Genomic DNA, 14,359 nt, shown 5'->3' on the forward strand with positions numbered 1-14,359 from the left:
TGAGCCACGTGGGTGTTTACATGGGTCTCAATTGCCTCAGTTCTCATCAAACAATCCATCTCATTATTGCATTCCTTAGTCTTATTATGATCAAGTTTCTTGGAATTAGACACTCCACTAATTGACGAGTCAGGATCTCGGTCACCTTTTTGTTTGTAGCGATCGCCCAAGACAGACTTTTCATTTTTGAGGCGCAACAATTCCTTTGGCACCTCAGCCAAGAGTTTTTTCCAGGCTGTTGTTTTTTGTTCTGCCAAAGTATTCAGAGACCCTTCCATTTTTTTGTTTGTCTAAATGTATTACTTTCAATTCATGGTTGTCATTTTCCAAGTTGAGTATTTTCGTATTTATTAGACCAACCAAAGTTGAAAGATCCTTAATGTTGTCTTTTAGATGTTCGTATAATTTGACAAATGGTGCAATGGTAATGGCCATTGATGCCATTATAGTATTTCACGACTAAAGTTCTCCTTTTGGGCGCTGCTTTCTTCTGCATTTTTAGTTTGTAAACGAGGCCTACAAAGACTCTTCACACGCCTGACTTTTGGAAACTCACGTTCCATGATTGATGAGGAGTCAGTCGTGGAAGACTCCAGAGTTGATGAACTTCCTGTGTCTGATCGTATCAATTGATTCGATTTTTAATGAGTCAGTGTTGCAGGCTCTGTCCTGTTATCCACGTTTTGAATTATCTTTTATTTTGGTGGTTCTTGGCTGGGAGCAACTAATGCGAGGAGATGCACTAGACTCAGTTCTTCTGCGTTTGGCTTGACCATTTCGCAATGTGTTTAGTGGTATGTTAGATTCAACGTCTATCGATGTTGATACGTTGGGTTCGCCTGTAGCAGGTTGATCAGTCGAAGTGTCTTTTAAATTCCGTTCTTTGTTTATTCGCTTCAGGTCACACAACAGTTTGTTCACAACTTCTAAAGAGTTTCTTCTGTCTTTTATGTTGTGTGAGACCTGTGGGAGTTCCTGTATGGAACCGTGGCGACCGTCTGACCCTTTGTTGGTGATTATAGGACAATCGGAGGACAAGCAAAATACTTCATCATTATTCAACATAGGCATGTTATCAGACGCCAAACCCATATTTATCTCCTCAGAGCTTGTGAAAGTACTGAAGAATTGTGATCGCTCCTTTTGTCTTTCATCCAGGGGAATTGTCTGGGCTTTGATGTTTGCTTTCTGATACTAAAGTTACCACTTTTTGCAAGCCCTGTAGTGAATGGACCTCCGGTAGCTTTGAGTCCTTCCCCAGCTTGTTTTCTTTGTTGAGGCTCAAACGTCCGTGGTGAGCTCTCCATGCTAACACACGAAGCTGGGGCACTGAAGCCAATATAAGCCCGGTCACTGCTGCAGGCGCATAATCGACAAGGTGAGGGACACAATCTGAACTGTCCGACCCATCTACCTTGCCATCATTATTTTCCACAGATGAGAGGAACCTCGCCTCTGTTAGCACAAATGTTTTCAGTTTGCAGATTACCATGATTTAAATACACAGGTCACACGGAGGCTGATTTTCAGCAATTAGAGCTTTCTTGTTCACAAACTCGCAAGAGCTAAGCGAGTGGCCGTCAAAGATTGGCGGCAATGAAAGAAACTGAATTTGCTGCAGTGGAGGCGTCTGCATGTATGTTTGAATGAGTCCTGTTAGACTTTGCAGCAAAACGCCATTCATTTAGTCTCATGGTGCCCCCAGTAAGACCTGCAGCAGTGTGTTTTGCAAGCTCACTTACTTGACGGCCAGACGAGGTAGACGGTGTCACACCAACGTGAGCACACGGGCTTCGGGAGTCTCAGGCCTCTGCTGCGCTTGCCTTTTGGGCGGGGGAGCCACTCTCAGTTTTTCACAAGCTCCACAGCTCATCGTTGATGAAGGTCATTTACACAGACGATCAGCTTTCGAGGACTAGGTTCCAGACTTCTGCAACCTTCCATGGACTCCAAATGACTGTGCTAGACTCCACAACCGCTCTGCGGTGTGAGTCCGCTTACAAAGAGTCACGCCCCCAGTCAGCAATGGAAAGGAAAAACACACTCCAGCAGCAGCAGGGAAGCAAAGGAACACTCCTCTCCGTCACACGTCTCGGGTAGGTTTTTGTAAGTGTTTGTTAGGCATTTCGAAGTTTCCCAGTTCTCGCTCAGAGGAGAAAGTAAATGCAACATTTATAGTAGCAGGAACATCATGGACTTTAGATGCTGTACATGTAATGGTATGCTCTGGGGGAGTTGGTTGACGGATGTAACTGGGAGTGCAGAGTTGGAACAGTAGTAAACTGCACATGGTATAGGTTATCATTTTATCACTGAAAAACACTGTTACGGTTATCATTATGGAATAGAAACTCTAGAAATAAAATGAAAAACTTGATTTTTAAGTGTTAGTTAGCCCTAACTTTACTGATCAAAATGTTTTTAGGATCTACACTAACAAAGCCATAGTGTCCCTTAAGGTCCTGTTTCCAGGACAGGGACTTTGGCAATTTCTCGGCAATCGGAACAGACCCAAAATACCCTCTGGCTATAGTCTGAGGCAATGCACAGGCATGGCTTGGACCATGCCTGAATCCAGGCATTCCCTGACTCCTCAGAGCCCCATAGTGCCTACTGGTGTGACTTATTGGCATGCTCAATCAGCACTGTGCAATGCACCTCAGAGACACTCAATGCGTCTGCTGAACTCTGCATGCACAGAGCCTGCTGGGCACCTCAAAGAAACCTTAAGTACCCACTGGGGCTCGGACATGCTCTGAACACAGCACACCCCCACGCCCCATTATCCAGCACATTCTAAGGTCTTGGTCCGCAAGTTCCGTTTGTGGACCACAGGTCTACTGTCTTTTAAAGGCATATTTTTTTTCCCTCCAAGCCACTCTCTACCGAGTCTACCCCCACCAAGGGTTTCAGTATGCACCACAGGTCTATTATTTATTTGTATTTTATTTTGGTGTTTCAAAAGCACCATCATATATAACAGAACAATTCATAGGGAAAGAACACAACTAAACAGGGTAGCCTTCGAGGTGAGTAAACTGCCGATTCCTGCTTTTCAACAGCAGTAATTTTCGTTACCTGCATTAGTAACAAAAGTACAAATGTTGAGTGGGCTTTGAGCAGGTTATACATGGCTTTGGTACCCCAGGAATGCTGGAAATTATTTTTTGAAAAGCAAGCATTTGAAATTTGTTCCTAAACAATTGATGCTTGGGTTCAATTCTTAGTTCCAGCAGTAACGCTCTTCCTAACGTGGATGTTGTAGCTGTGAGGTTTCTCCTACCATACTTCTCTTTTTGTGGGGTGCTACTGCTAGTTTAACAGTTTATCTGGATGGGCTAGTACCTACTGAGAGTGTAAAAGGCTAGTATCTACTGAGAGTGTACCTACTGGCAGTGTAAAAGGGTCCTGTATTCCATATGGCCCTCTTATTGAAGCACAATATACTGAAATATCGATGCAAGATTGGATTAGTAGTCAGTGGATGAACTTTAATATTCCTAGAAAGTGATCACATTTCGTTAGACGGAAGATTAGACAAGCTGCTCTAATTTGTTTTGTATTGCCTGAAGATGTGATTTCTCCTTTTTAGGGTGGTCAATTAGGAGGTTATTGGAAGGGTTCAATCTCACTAAAATCAGTGTGTGGATAGTGTGCTTTGTGATTTATTTCAATCCCAGGCATAGCTTTTTAAAAATAGATTCACTAAGTGACATCTGGTAGTGACTGGGGAGATCTGCTGCAAGGAGGACATGTCCTGATAACAAATAACTTGGGTTTACTGCTTTCTTTATTGGAACAAGTGTGGGGTTGAGGTAATTGGGCAGGGCAGTGGCTGTTGGGCAGTGCCAGTTTTGCCTGGATTCAAGAGAAGTTGGCTATTGGATATCCATCCTTGGATGGTGGACCAGCATGATGTCATTTTGGGAAGCTCTGGTGGGTCTAATCTGTGTAAATATTGCATGCCATATTGAAATGATAAAGGATGTCCATGAGGCGACGGCAGTAGACCTTTAACCGGGGTGAGGGAGTGATTCTTAAGGAAATCCACATTTGAGAGAGAGACGTTTCCCTGCAGGGTTATTGACGAAGGAGGCAATCCATTGCAATGCTGGGCCCTTGATTCCAATGTAATCCTTTACTCTTGACAGTCGAATTTGGTGGTCAAGTGTCCTTTACATCTTGGAGGTCAAGCAGAATGAGGGCAGTGCTCTCGTCTAGATTCAACACCATGCCTTCCTTGGTGTCAAGAAGAACCATTCCAGTGCTTCTTCCTGGTCCACAACCTGTCTGTTAATCATGTAATGAGAACAACTACTTGTACTCTAACGGCTGTTTAGTAGATGCCCTCCCATTAGGTTTGACTTCGCAGGAAAAGGTAGCGATAGGTCGAGTCTGGTCTGCGTTATCCTTTTTCAGGATGGGCAGGGGGAATATCTGGGCTGGATTCCTGAAGTCAGTGAAGAGTATCGGAGAGCTTAGACCAAAATGTCAATGAGGGTACGCGATTATTGGAAAGATGTTTTGGATAAATTGGACTTGATCATGGAATATCGCATTTGTGTTGCTATCAAAAGACTGATAGATGTATGGTGGACCGAGTGAATAGCCGATGGATAGATAAGCAATTGATGGTGGTTCTTAAACAAATAATGAAGGTCTGGAAGACGTGGAAAAATCCCCAAGTGGAGGACTGGATTTATGAGTTGCAGGTTTTATGTAGTTTTGAGAGGGTCTTGTTTACTTAGTAGGATATGTCTGAGAAATATCTTGAATTATGGTTGTCTTTCAATGAGTTGTACGGTTAGTCTGAGTCGGTATCTCTACAGGGTTGGAAGTTGGGGGTGGTTGGGTTGTTGGTAGTGTGTGTGTGTTTGTGGTCTTGTGTGCTGCCTTTAGAGATGGGTTGTATACTTTCTTCATATCTTTGCTTTTAATATGTGCATGTTTTACGCTTTATGTATTTTCTTCTGTTTATGGAAAATTTGAAATAAACTTATCAAAAAATGTCAATGAGAGAGTGGATTAGATGGGCTAAGCAAGGTTGACCTCGGGCTTTGGATGTTTTATTTTTTTTACTAGTTTCCAGGTGCCCTCTGTGGCGAGTTTTCTAAATCTTGCGAAGTTTACCTTCACAGAGTTCATTGCGATACTTGGTATACGAGTGAGGATGAAGAAGTGTGCTGTTTTGACTTTGGTTGGGGTGATACCTTGTGTAATGGACGCTTGTGGGGGATTGCTTAGCTCTCTGAAATGGGATAAGAGTGCATTAGGTTTCATGCTGCTTCACTTTTATGGTGAATGAACATACCTTTTTTTATTTTATGCTGGCTCCGTTCTATCTGGCGTGCTGGCTCAGATGCTTCTTATCAGTTTTCAGCATGGCATCCTTTCTCTAACCAATCAGGATTCCTCCCAATTGATTGACTAGTTAGCTTGCTTTTTGTGCACATCTGTGCATACAAATGAAACAATTTAGATTCACAGCATAAAGATGCAAGAACATGGATCGGTCTGAAAATTCAAAATACCTCGAAGTAGATGTTGGTCCGTTTTTACCACTTTTTTGTATATTTATAAAAACGGAATATTTTTTGGGTAGCTAGGAGTTGGACCAGACTCCAGCTTCTAGCACTAGTTTTGGTGTGAAATCCTTCCAGTCGGTTGCAAACATTTCCTAGGGGTGTTTGCATAGGAAATGCCACTTTTGCCCCCCTATACAACTTTTATTCCAAAAACTCAGATGAGTGTATATTGTGTTCGAAAAGTTTTGTCTAACCGTGTCAAAGTTATAAGTATCTGTAAAAGTGTGTTGCTTATGGGGAGTCCAATTTAAACCTAGCAGTCCATATCACTAACTCGGTTGTGTGCATCTCTCTCACACTGAGGATGAGTGAGCGGCCTCCCTGTTCAAAGCCCAACTTAGTAAGGGAGCTGGATTTACCAGCAGCAACCATCAAGGTAGGTGTGGCCTGGCTGGGAAGTAGAGCAATCACTCTGCTCCAAAAGCCCTGCCAACCTACCTGCCCTCAGACCACAGCAGACGAGGCTATTAACACTAACCTGCTTAACAACTTGATAACATTTTGAACACTAGCCTGCGTCGCATCTATATAGGATTGTGAAGGTGAGCAAGTGCCACACTTAGAATTGTGAAGGTGAACAAGTGCCACACTTGGATAGAATTATGAATGTTAGAATGTGCCACATTTAGCTAGAATTGTCAACATTAGCCTGCGTCGCATCTAGATAGGATTGTGAATGTCAGCCAGTGCCACATCTAGATAGAATAGCGAATATTAGCCATTGCCACATCTAGACTGCATTGGGAATATTACCAATGCCACATTTAGATAGAATTGTGAATGCTAGCTTTCTTTGCATCTAGACAGGATTTTGAAGGTGGGCCACAGCCACATTTGGATATAATTGTGAATATTGGCGTGCGTCATATATAAAGACAGGATTGGGAATATTAGCCAGTGCCGGATCCAGATAGAAATGCGGAGATATTCACGCACCACATCTAGAAAGAACGTGGAAATTTAGCACATATGACTTCTAGATAGCAAGGCCAATAACCAACCCACTAACCGGTTCACCCCACTGCAAACACCTCTCAAACTCTTACCAAACACAACCACAACCCTAAAGCATAACAAACCGCACAAACTTCACTATACCGCAACAACAAAACAAACCACACATAGCTTTGCACAACAGCACACGATGGCTACCGACTGGAAAGCACCCCCAAGCTCAGCGAACAGTGTTAACTGAACTGAAGCTGCCAAAAGCACATCACTGCTCTCTTGCATTTATCCCGCTTGTTCCCACTAACTCGCCCCCCCACCCCCTTTCCTTTTCAGATCCGCCAGGGGACCACTCCGGTGGTGGTAGTGCACGGTACAAATATCCTTTAACATTAACTTTCTCTGTAGTGTGAAATCCATCCCTCATCAACAAAGGCAACTCGTCTTTGGTGAGGGTTGACCACAATTGTTGCCGTCTTCACCTGTAATGCATCATTGTCAGTTTGGAAAAGATGCCTCAGTGTCCCACTTATGATGATCTCTAATCCTAAATCTTTCCCTTGTTCTGGCCAGGTCTCTTATTGCTGCCTTGCTTCCCCCTCTCACATCCTTTCTCCCAAGCCGAACTGAATCAGCAAATACGTGCATGTTGTCACTCTATGGAACCCCATTAATAATCGCGAAAACACCATGTTTCAAAGTCAAGGGCATAAAAAAGATGATCCGTCCTTCGCACAATCCTCAGTTGCACATCCTCTTAAAGTCGCAAATTTAGTCCGGCAGAATACGTTCAAGTCATCTGTAATGCCCTGTCTTTCTTTCGGTTTTTGAAAATTGGGGTGCACCATTAAAAACACCTATTTCTTGCAGCCATAAACTGGTATCAGCTGTTCGCGTAACCGCTTTGGATTGATTATCCAATGTCCAAAAATGGATGGATATGCAGGCATAAACTATCGTACATTCAGTGCTGGAAATGGAAATGGTTTACTGTGGGATACCACCAGCGACGGGAGGGGGGGTGTTCGGGGGCGGGGAGTGGAGGGGGAGCGGATGTAAGGGGATGGAGGGAGGGGGAGCTTTCTCACCCTACCCCATAAACACTTGCCTCGCAAAAGATGAATCATGAACACGTGGAAATTTAAATGTACATTTTTCCTGCAACAAGCGATTTCACAGGCATCCTGATCAGAGGGTCAAGTGGTGTACCACTGTCTCACCCCTGGTCATAACGACTTGTGCTTGAATGACTTCTGTTTTTGGCACCACTCAGTCTGAAAACAATGCACTTCTTGTAAAGGGATTTTTCCAGATCTTGGAACCAGCAAAATGCAGCCCCAAGTCCAGCAACGTGTACAGTAAAATCGTAGTTCTCTTTCACTTTTTTATCCAGAGTGTTCTTGTATCTGGTGCGCTGGATTCCATCAGGGTGCGGATGACCAAGTTTATGCTGCATTTATTTTGAATGAAATCGGCTGTTTTTCATTGAGGGATAGTCATGATTTACCAATGAGCTATTTTCATTTCATAACGTGTCGCATAAAAACGCTCGCTCTTCTTGTCTGGTGTCCTCCTCAAAAACCGCTTCCAGCTTTGTAGTTTTTCTGGTCTCCCTTTTTGTCTTTCTCTGCCAGCTTCCCTCGCCTGCTCCCTTTATGATGACCTTTTCAGTTTGTTGAAGAGCATCGCGCCTTCTTTCTAAATGTGTGCTTCCCTATGTAAACACTCCTGGCCTACAGCTGGCTCTGCTTTACTTTTCCCTAGGCCCGGCTCCTCTTGCCGCGACCCGTCTGGGCCAAGCACTGACCAGACTGAATATGGCTTCCACCAAATATGGAGCACTGTATGCAAGAGGTAGAGCATCAGTTTGAATGTACCTAGCAGTAGTATGGAGTTGGGGCAGGGCAATGCTCCAGCATGTTATCAGTATTGGGAAGAGGTTGATTGGGGCTGAACTAAAGGGTACGACGTTCCTCTACTTTTTTTTGGAAAAGTCTGCCATTGTAATCTTTATAATTTTTTTCTCACCATGAGCACCATTGCTGGATGGCAGAAGGGCGGATTTGTTTTTTTTCTCACCCCCCCAAAGGGGGTTTTGATCATGGTCTTGCTGGGAATGCTCTGTCGCATCTTTCTGAGCTATCTTGCAGGTGCTGGCTTGCTTTTGTTTATTTCAGTAGCCTGCTTGGCACATAAAGTCCATTCCTGAGCAGTCGCAAAGCCCTTCAGCGTCTTCAACTTTTAATGTGAAACTGCTGGTGCGAATGGTGGGTGATTAGAAAGGGTAGTAGTGTAAGTGGGGAAAAAAAAGGAACTGACTGAATCCAAAAAGGAGTGAGTGAGATGGGTCGGACGGATGAGGCAGAGGGGATAAGGTTACGGGGGCGGGGCATGGAGCTATGAGGGCTTGGGTGTCGAGTGTGGGTGGGAGTGACCAGGATCACAAACTTTGGCTCAAATTGTTGGATTTCAAGGTCTACAGTAATAAAATGTTTTAAGGGTTTACTTTAAAAAACACAAATTGCATAATAAAGCCACATGACCACATGTAAAACACATTAAGCTAAAATAATATCACTGTGGCTTTAATTTTCACATATTGAATGGTAAACTATAAGTCCCTGAAAGCAAGGTAATGCCAATCTGAAAAGTATAGTTAACCCCACTTTACTTTCAGTGATTTAAGACACGTAATAAAACAAGTTGTGTAATAAACAAAGATAGATCTGCAGATTCTTTGTCAAAAATGTCCAGCTCGTTGTTATTCATGATTTAAATATTTGATTTTCGACTTAAAGCAACTTTTTTTCTTTGCATGTCAAGATAGTAGACATCATGCACATAAACAAATCTTTAAATGGGTGCTTTGTGTTGTTCACTTTGACTATCACAGATTTGCAAGGTGGTGCTTAGCGAGCTCTTTGAGTTTGAAATGGGACCATCATGTATATGAAAGGCTCTCACTGATAATAGAAATGTTTGCAAACTGAGCACCTTAACGACCTGCAGAGCTAAGGCAGGGCCGGCACTAGGCGTATGCAGCATGTGCAGCTGCATAGGACCCCGCACCTGCTAGTGCCCCGCGCTGAGGGTGCTGTGTTGACTCCCTCTTGTAGGCTGCAGTGTGGCCTCTGTTCTCAGCTGCAGCATGCATGATAACGGGCAGCTTGCTGGAATATCTTTTTCAAATGTGGCTGTTGCCCCTTCAGGTTTGGCTCCCTTGTGTTGCTTCTGGTGAGGCAACTTGTCATCTCCTGCTGAGACTGAGGAGACATAACACCCCCTGCACCCCAAAACCACAGGGGGCCAACAGGCGATGTGGGCCTCATAAGGACTGCTGATCACTTCCTTTCTTAAAGCAGAGCGTTTAAAGTGGGTGCAATTTACTATAGATGGCCTATTTAGGAGACCATTGTGTTAAGAACTGCAAAGAGGCATTTTGATTTTGAAAGCACATGCAAAGCAGAAGTTAGCTGCCTAAAATGTGTGCTTTCCTCTAGCACAATTAAACATATTGCACACAACTGTTTTATCTATTTGCCTTATTTCCACAATATATTTACCAAGCCAAAAAGTTTTAAAGTAGAATGTAACATTTTCCTCACATTATATATGAAGCATGCTAGTGAGCTATGAATATTTACCAAGGATGTGACAAGCGAGGTTATCCTGGAGACTGGAGGGGATATTTTCTCTGGTTCTGGCACTGTACTGTTTTCCATGGCACAAGTCGATACATGTGGGTGAACAGCGTCCAACCAATTTTTTCAACGGGTAGACGCAATCCTGGTTCTGTGTTTTTGGGGCAAGCATTTAAAAAAAAGTTTCAAGTGTTCAGCCACTAGGATTTCTCTCCAGGCTGTCATGTTTCCAATGCAGACGCATATCCTAGCTGTGGGCTTTTTTAATTCATTAAATTGTTTACTCGTATCTATTCTAGATGAGTCTTTTCTGTCAAACTTTTTTTGGAGATGTCATTTGGCCCGCGGAGAGTGCGATTTCTTCCCTTCTTTTTTCTGATTTGTGTGCATATATATATATATGTAACATGTTTTTGCTGCTGCCTACATACGTAGTGGTCATCTTTTGATGTCACTTCCTATGATGTAATCTAATGCAAATGAAGGGGCCCCGCATTTAATTTGCCTCACTTGGCCCCGCAAATCCTATGGCCGGCCCTGAGCAACGGACGCTGTGTGTATCTGCCTAGCTGTGACTTGGCAAACTGGCAGTGATTGTCCGGCCTGCGCCGATTCTATATGTGGCGAAGGAGAAAGAGCTCAGGGCGCGTTTCTTGACAGCCTTTGAACTAAAGGTAAGCTCTGTTAAAAGCAAACGATTATAAAAACCAATTTTATATTACAGTTCCATCTTTGAGAAAGGTCGGGGTGCGTAGAGCTGCACATATTGGAGCCCAAGAGTGAAAGTAATGGTTGTCGTGTAAAAGTGTAAAATGCATTTTCTTTTACGGTTTCCTTCAGTCTTGACAGTACAGTTCTAAAAGCATGTTGGAGGTGTGTAGTGCAGGAAAGGCAGGACCCAGTTATGGTGTGTTTTTTTTTTTTTTTTTTTTTAATTGGGGGGGTGTGAGGGCGGATAGGGGGTCGGTGGTGATGAAGGGGGTGGTAGACTGGAATATAGTTCCACCTTTTTGTACACTTTGGGGAAGAAATTGTACGTTTTACTCCAGCTTGCCTGCACTGCAAGAATGGAGTAGATTGGGGGCGTAATACTACAGCACGAACCCCGCTCTCCATTTCAAACCTAGAGCATTACGGGCAACGCCGCCGGGCTCCCCAGGCGAGGCCTGGTAACTGGTACCACATGGCGGCAGGATTAGGAGAGGGGTCAGCAGCCCTCCGCCGAGGGCCAGCTCCCCTCGTACACAATTGATAAGGAGAGAGCAGCTCTGGTGCTTCAAAGCGCAGGAGGGGTGAGGTAATAAAAATACCTCACCCTTCCAACAGAATATTTGGGTGCAGTGCACCAGGGGTTACAAGAAGAGGCAGGCAGGGCGATAAAGAAATGCCCCCTCCTCAGGGGGGCATAGGTAGTCAGCTGGGGCTGGCCGGGCGGGCTGCTGATAGCCCACACAGAGGAGCACAGAGACCCAGGACCTCCCTGGGTCCTATCTAAGGAGCTGCTTGCAGCTCGAAAAAAATCACTGTTTGTGGACCCTGCACGGGGACCCAAACATATTACTGAGGTTCGCTGTGTTCTCAGCGTCTTGACTTTGATTTTTCTTTGCCACAAAACCCGCCCACCCTAGAAAAGGGATGAAGAACAACGGAAAGAAACTCAGGACACTGTAAGGTGGCCACAAAAGTCATGGGACAACGAAGGCGGCACGGACCAGAGTGCCCAAAAGTAATACATTATTATGTTGTGAGATTATAACCATAATAAAACCTACGTCCTTTTTATTGCCAACACTTGACCTAATGCTATTGTGTAATATTTTATGGGGAAGGGCATGGGCCGTAAATCACAATGCACCCACTCCAGCACAACCAATGTAAGTTTGCCTGCATATGTGTCTAGCAGTTATGGATGTGCATGGCTTTGTGACTGGTTTTCGTAGTGGTTGGTTTGCGTGATGTGTTCTTTCCTACGCACATTATCACGGGAACGTCTTTATCAACGTTTCACCGGCGCCTGTGTAGAACGGAAAGGGCCAGGACAAACATTTAATGAAGGTGTACGGGGTTCGCTGAACAGATGTTGCCCTGCTCACGTGGGGTTTCTTGTGTATGAAAGCAGGTGTTGGTGTGTGTACTTGGCATGGTGCTCTGGCATTCTGCCTCCTGGCACCGACGGGCCCCTAGTTTTACTTGTCACGGCGATCTGTAGATTTCTCCATCAGTTCTGGGGCCATCGTAAACAATCGCCGAGTACGGTAGTATTTTGAGTACACTACACATACCTCTCTCTCTCCAGGAAGGTGACTGGGCCGGGGATTTGCCTGCCCCTGCACAGGCCCTCCTCCTCCTTTCGCCACTCCCTCACATTGCCTTTTACCTGCTTCACGGTCCCGCGATCCATGGTAATCTGCCGAGGCTCCGGAGTGTGTTAATGCAAACACGTCTGACCTGTTCGGTGGCGCACATGATTGCTTTTGCAGTCTCTCTCATTCATGCATACCTGAGCAGAAAGAAGGCAAGAGGGCCCCCAAGTCCCCGGCCACTGAAGCATTCCTAGCAATCCCCGGCACCTTCCACGGATCAGGTAAGAAGAGGGCGAGGAGACACCATCCCCCGATGCACGCTTTTATTCCGCATACACTCTAGTCTGTTCTAAATGTTAAAGGTATTTGTACCGCGTACCGTCACCAACGCAGTTGGTCCCCCAGGCGCTCTGGCGGATCTGCAAGCGAGAAGGGACTTTGTGGCTCTCCAAGTCCTCTGATTTCGCTGTGCTCGTTTGGTGGTGGTACAGCGGTGCCGTTGAGTCCGATTGTAATTATGCAGTCCATAGGCAGTATGTGTATCACAAGGGGCTGCTCGCCTCTGAGTTGGCGGGGTTGGTGGGAGCTGGCACCAGCTTGAACATGTGTGCAAATGAGTGCATTATGGCGTGCTGCTCTGTAACTAGACGCCGGCCCGTTTCCCTGCATGCCTCATCGAGGCACTGTGGTCGCTACCCCCACGCCCCTGTGAGGCCTTATTCTAGAGACCAGACCCTCAACTCTCCGGTTGCCCTGCAGAGCGTCACAGCAGGTACCAGAGTTGCCTACAAACAATTTACAACTTAACACTCTTGTTACAGTAGATCATTTAAATGTGCAGCTATTTATAGGCAAATGTGTATTTTAGTAACTATCGTTTTCGGCAAGAATTTAAGCTTTAACGTTTAGGTGATTAAACTAATCGGGGCATTTTCATTATGAAAGCCCCCCCAACCACTACCCAAATCTGTGGATTATTTAAAGACCATTGAAACGCCTTACACACTTTGTCCCTTATTTGCATGTGTGCTTTTTTAACACACACAAAAGTGTAAAATTTTTTTGTGTGGAACGCCACATTACCGAAATCATGTATTAACCACGTCTTTAAACGATGAAAAACAACCAGATTACCTCCTCACGCATTATCTTTAGTCTTTAAGTCTTCCATTCTCGACGGGGAAAATAATGCTACAATCCTATCGGTTTTCTTAAACTATGTATGAAAACATTTATATATTTGCCAGTCTGTGAAACCGAGTATTGTTGAAGGGCAAACAGTCATTTATACCAGCTACAGCTAGGGAGATTCAGGTATCTATCTGTATGGCAGAGTGCTTAAATGGTAAAGTAAGGGGGTTGTGACCAAAATGGGTCATCCCCCTGCAAATCATTTTCACTGTACACTTTCTGCCAAAATTAGGTATCCATATAAGTGATTCAGTCCGCGCTGTCTCTGCTCAAAAAACCTCACTTGTGATGTTGCTCCATATATAATAATTTGTGACCATTCTTATTGTTATATACCAGATCCTCTCTAGTGTCAAAAACTCACGACATTCTCTGTGACACTATTTTCTGTGCTAATGTCGATACATGTGCACATTAGAGGACCACTTCCCAGGGCTGGGCCTCCCTATAGAACTGTACTTTGTGGACTCGCGTGTGGGAGATTACACCAGTATGTGTTTGCTTTGGGAGTGGTGGGACAGTGGCTCGTCATTCGTGCCGAGCCCGAACTGGCACAAGCCTGCCTGCATGAGTTTTTGCTCTCCCTGCAGGGTTTGGCACAGTGTGTGCATTTGCTGTTCATTGCACCCAAACAATGACACATCTTGTTTTATGCAGGTCTTGTTCTTAGTGTTTGTGTCGAGTTTTGCAC

The 14,359-nt window shown here is 44.6% G+C and overlaps 1 protein-coding gene across 4 annotated transcripts in view; it reads left to right on the plus strand.

The window, feature by feature from the left end:
* Nucleotides 1–14,359, plus strand: part of LOC138452925 (carnitine O-palmitoyltransferase 1, liver isoform-like) — a 1,293,714-nt gene that overhangs the window by 53,164 nt on the left and 1,226,191 nt on the right. The window contains exon 1 of one of the 4 annotated variants that reach the window (XM_069605306.1): nucleotides 12,599–12,758. The exons of the other annotated variants lie outside the window; for them this stretch is intronic. The gene's annotated coding sequence lies outside the window, so the exon portion shown is untranslated. Of the gene's footprint in view, nucleotides 1–12,598; nucleotides 12,759–14,359 lie in introns of those variants that run through there. 4 annotated transcript variants of the gene reach the window in all.

Source organism: Ambystoma mexicanum, chromosome 1p (genome assembly GCF_040938575.1).
Source record: "Ambystoma mexicanum isolate Mex_15411 chromosome 1p, UKY_AmexF1_1, whole genome shotgun sequence".
Lineage (NCBI taxonomy): Eukaryota > Metazoa > Chordata > Amphibia > Caudata > Ambystomatidae > Ambystoma > Ambystoma mexicanum.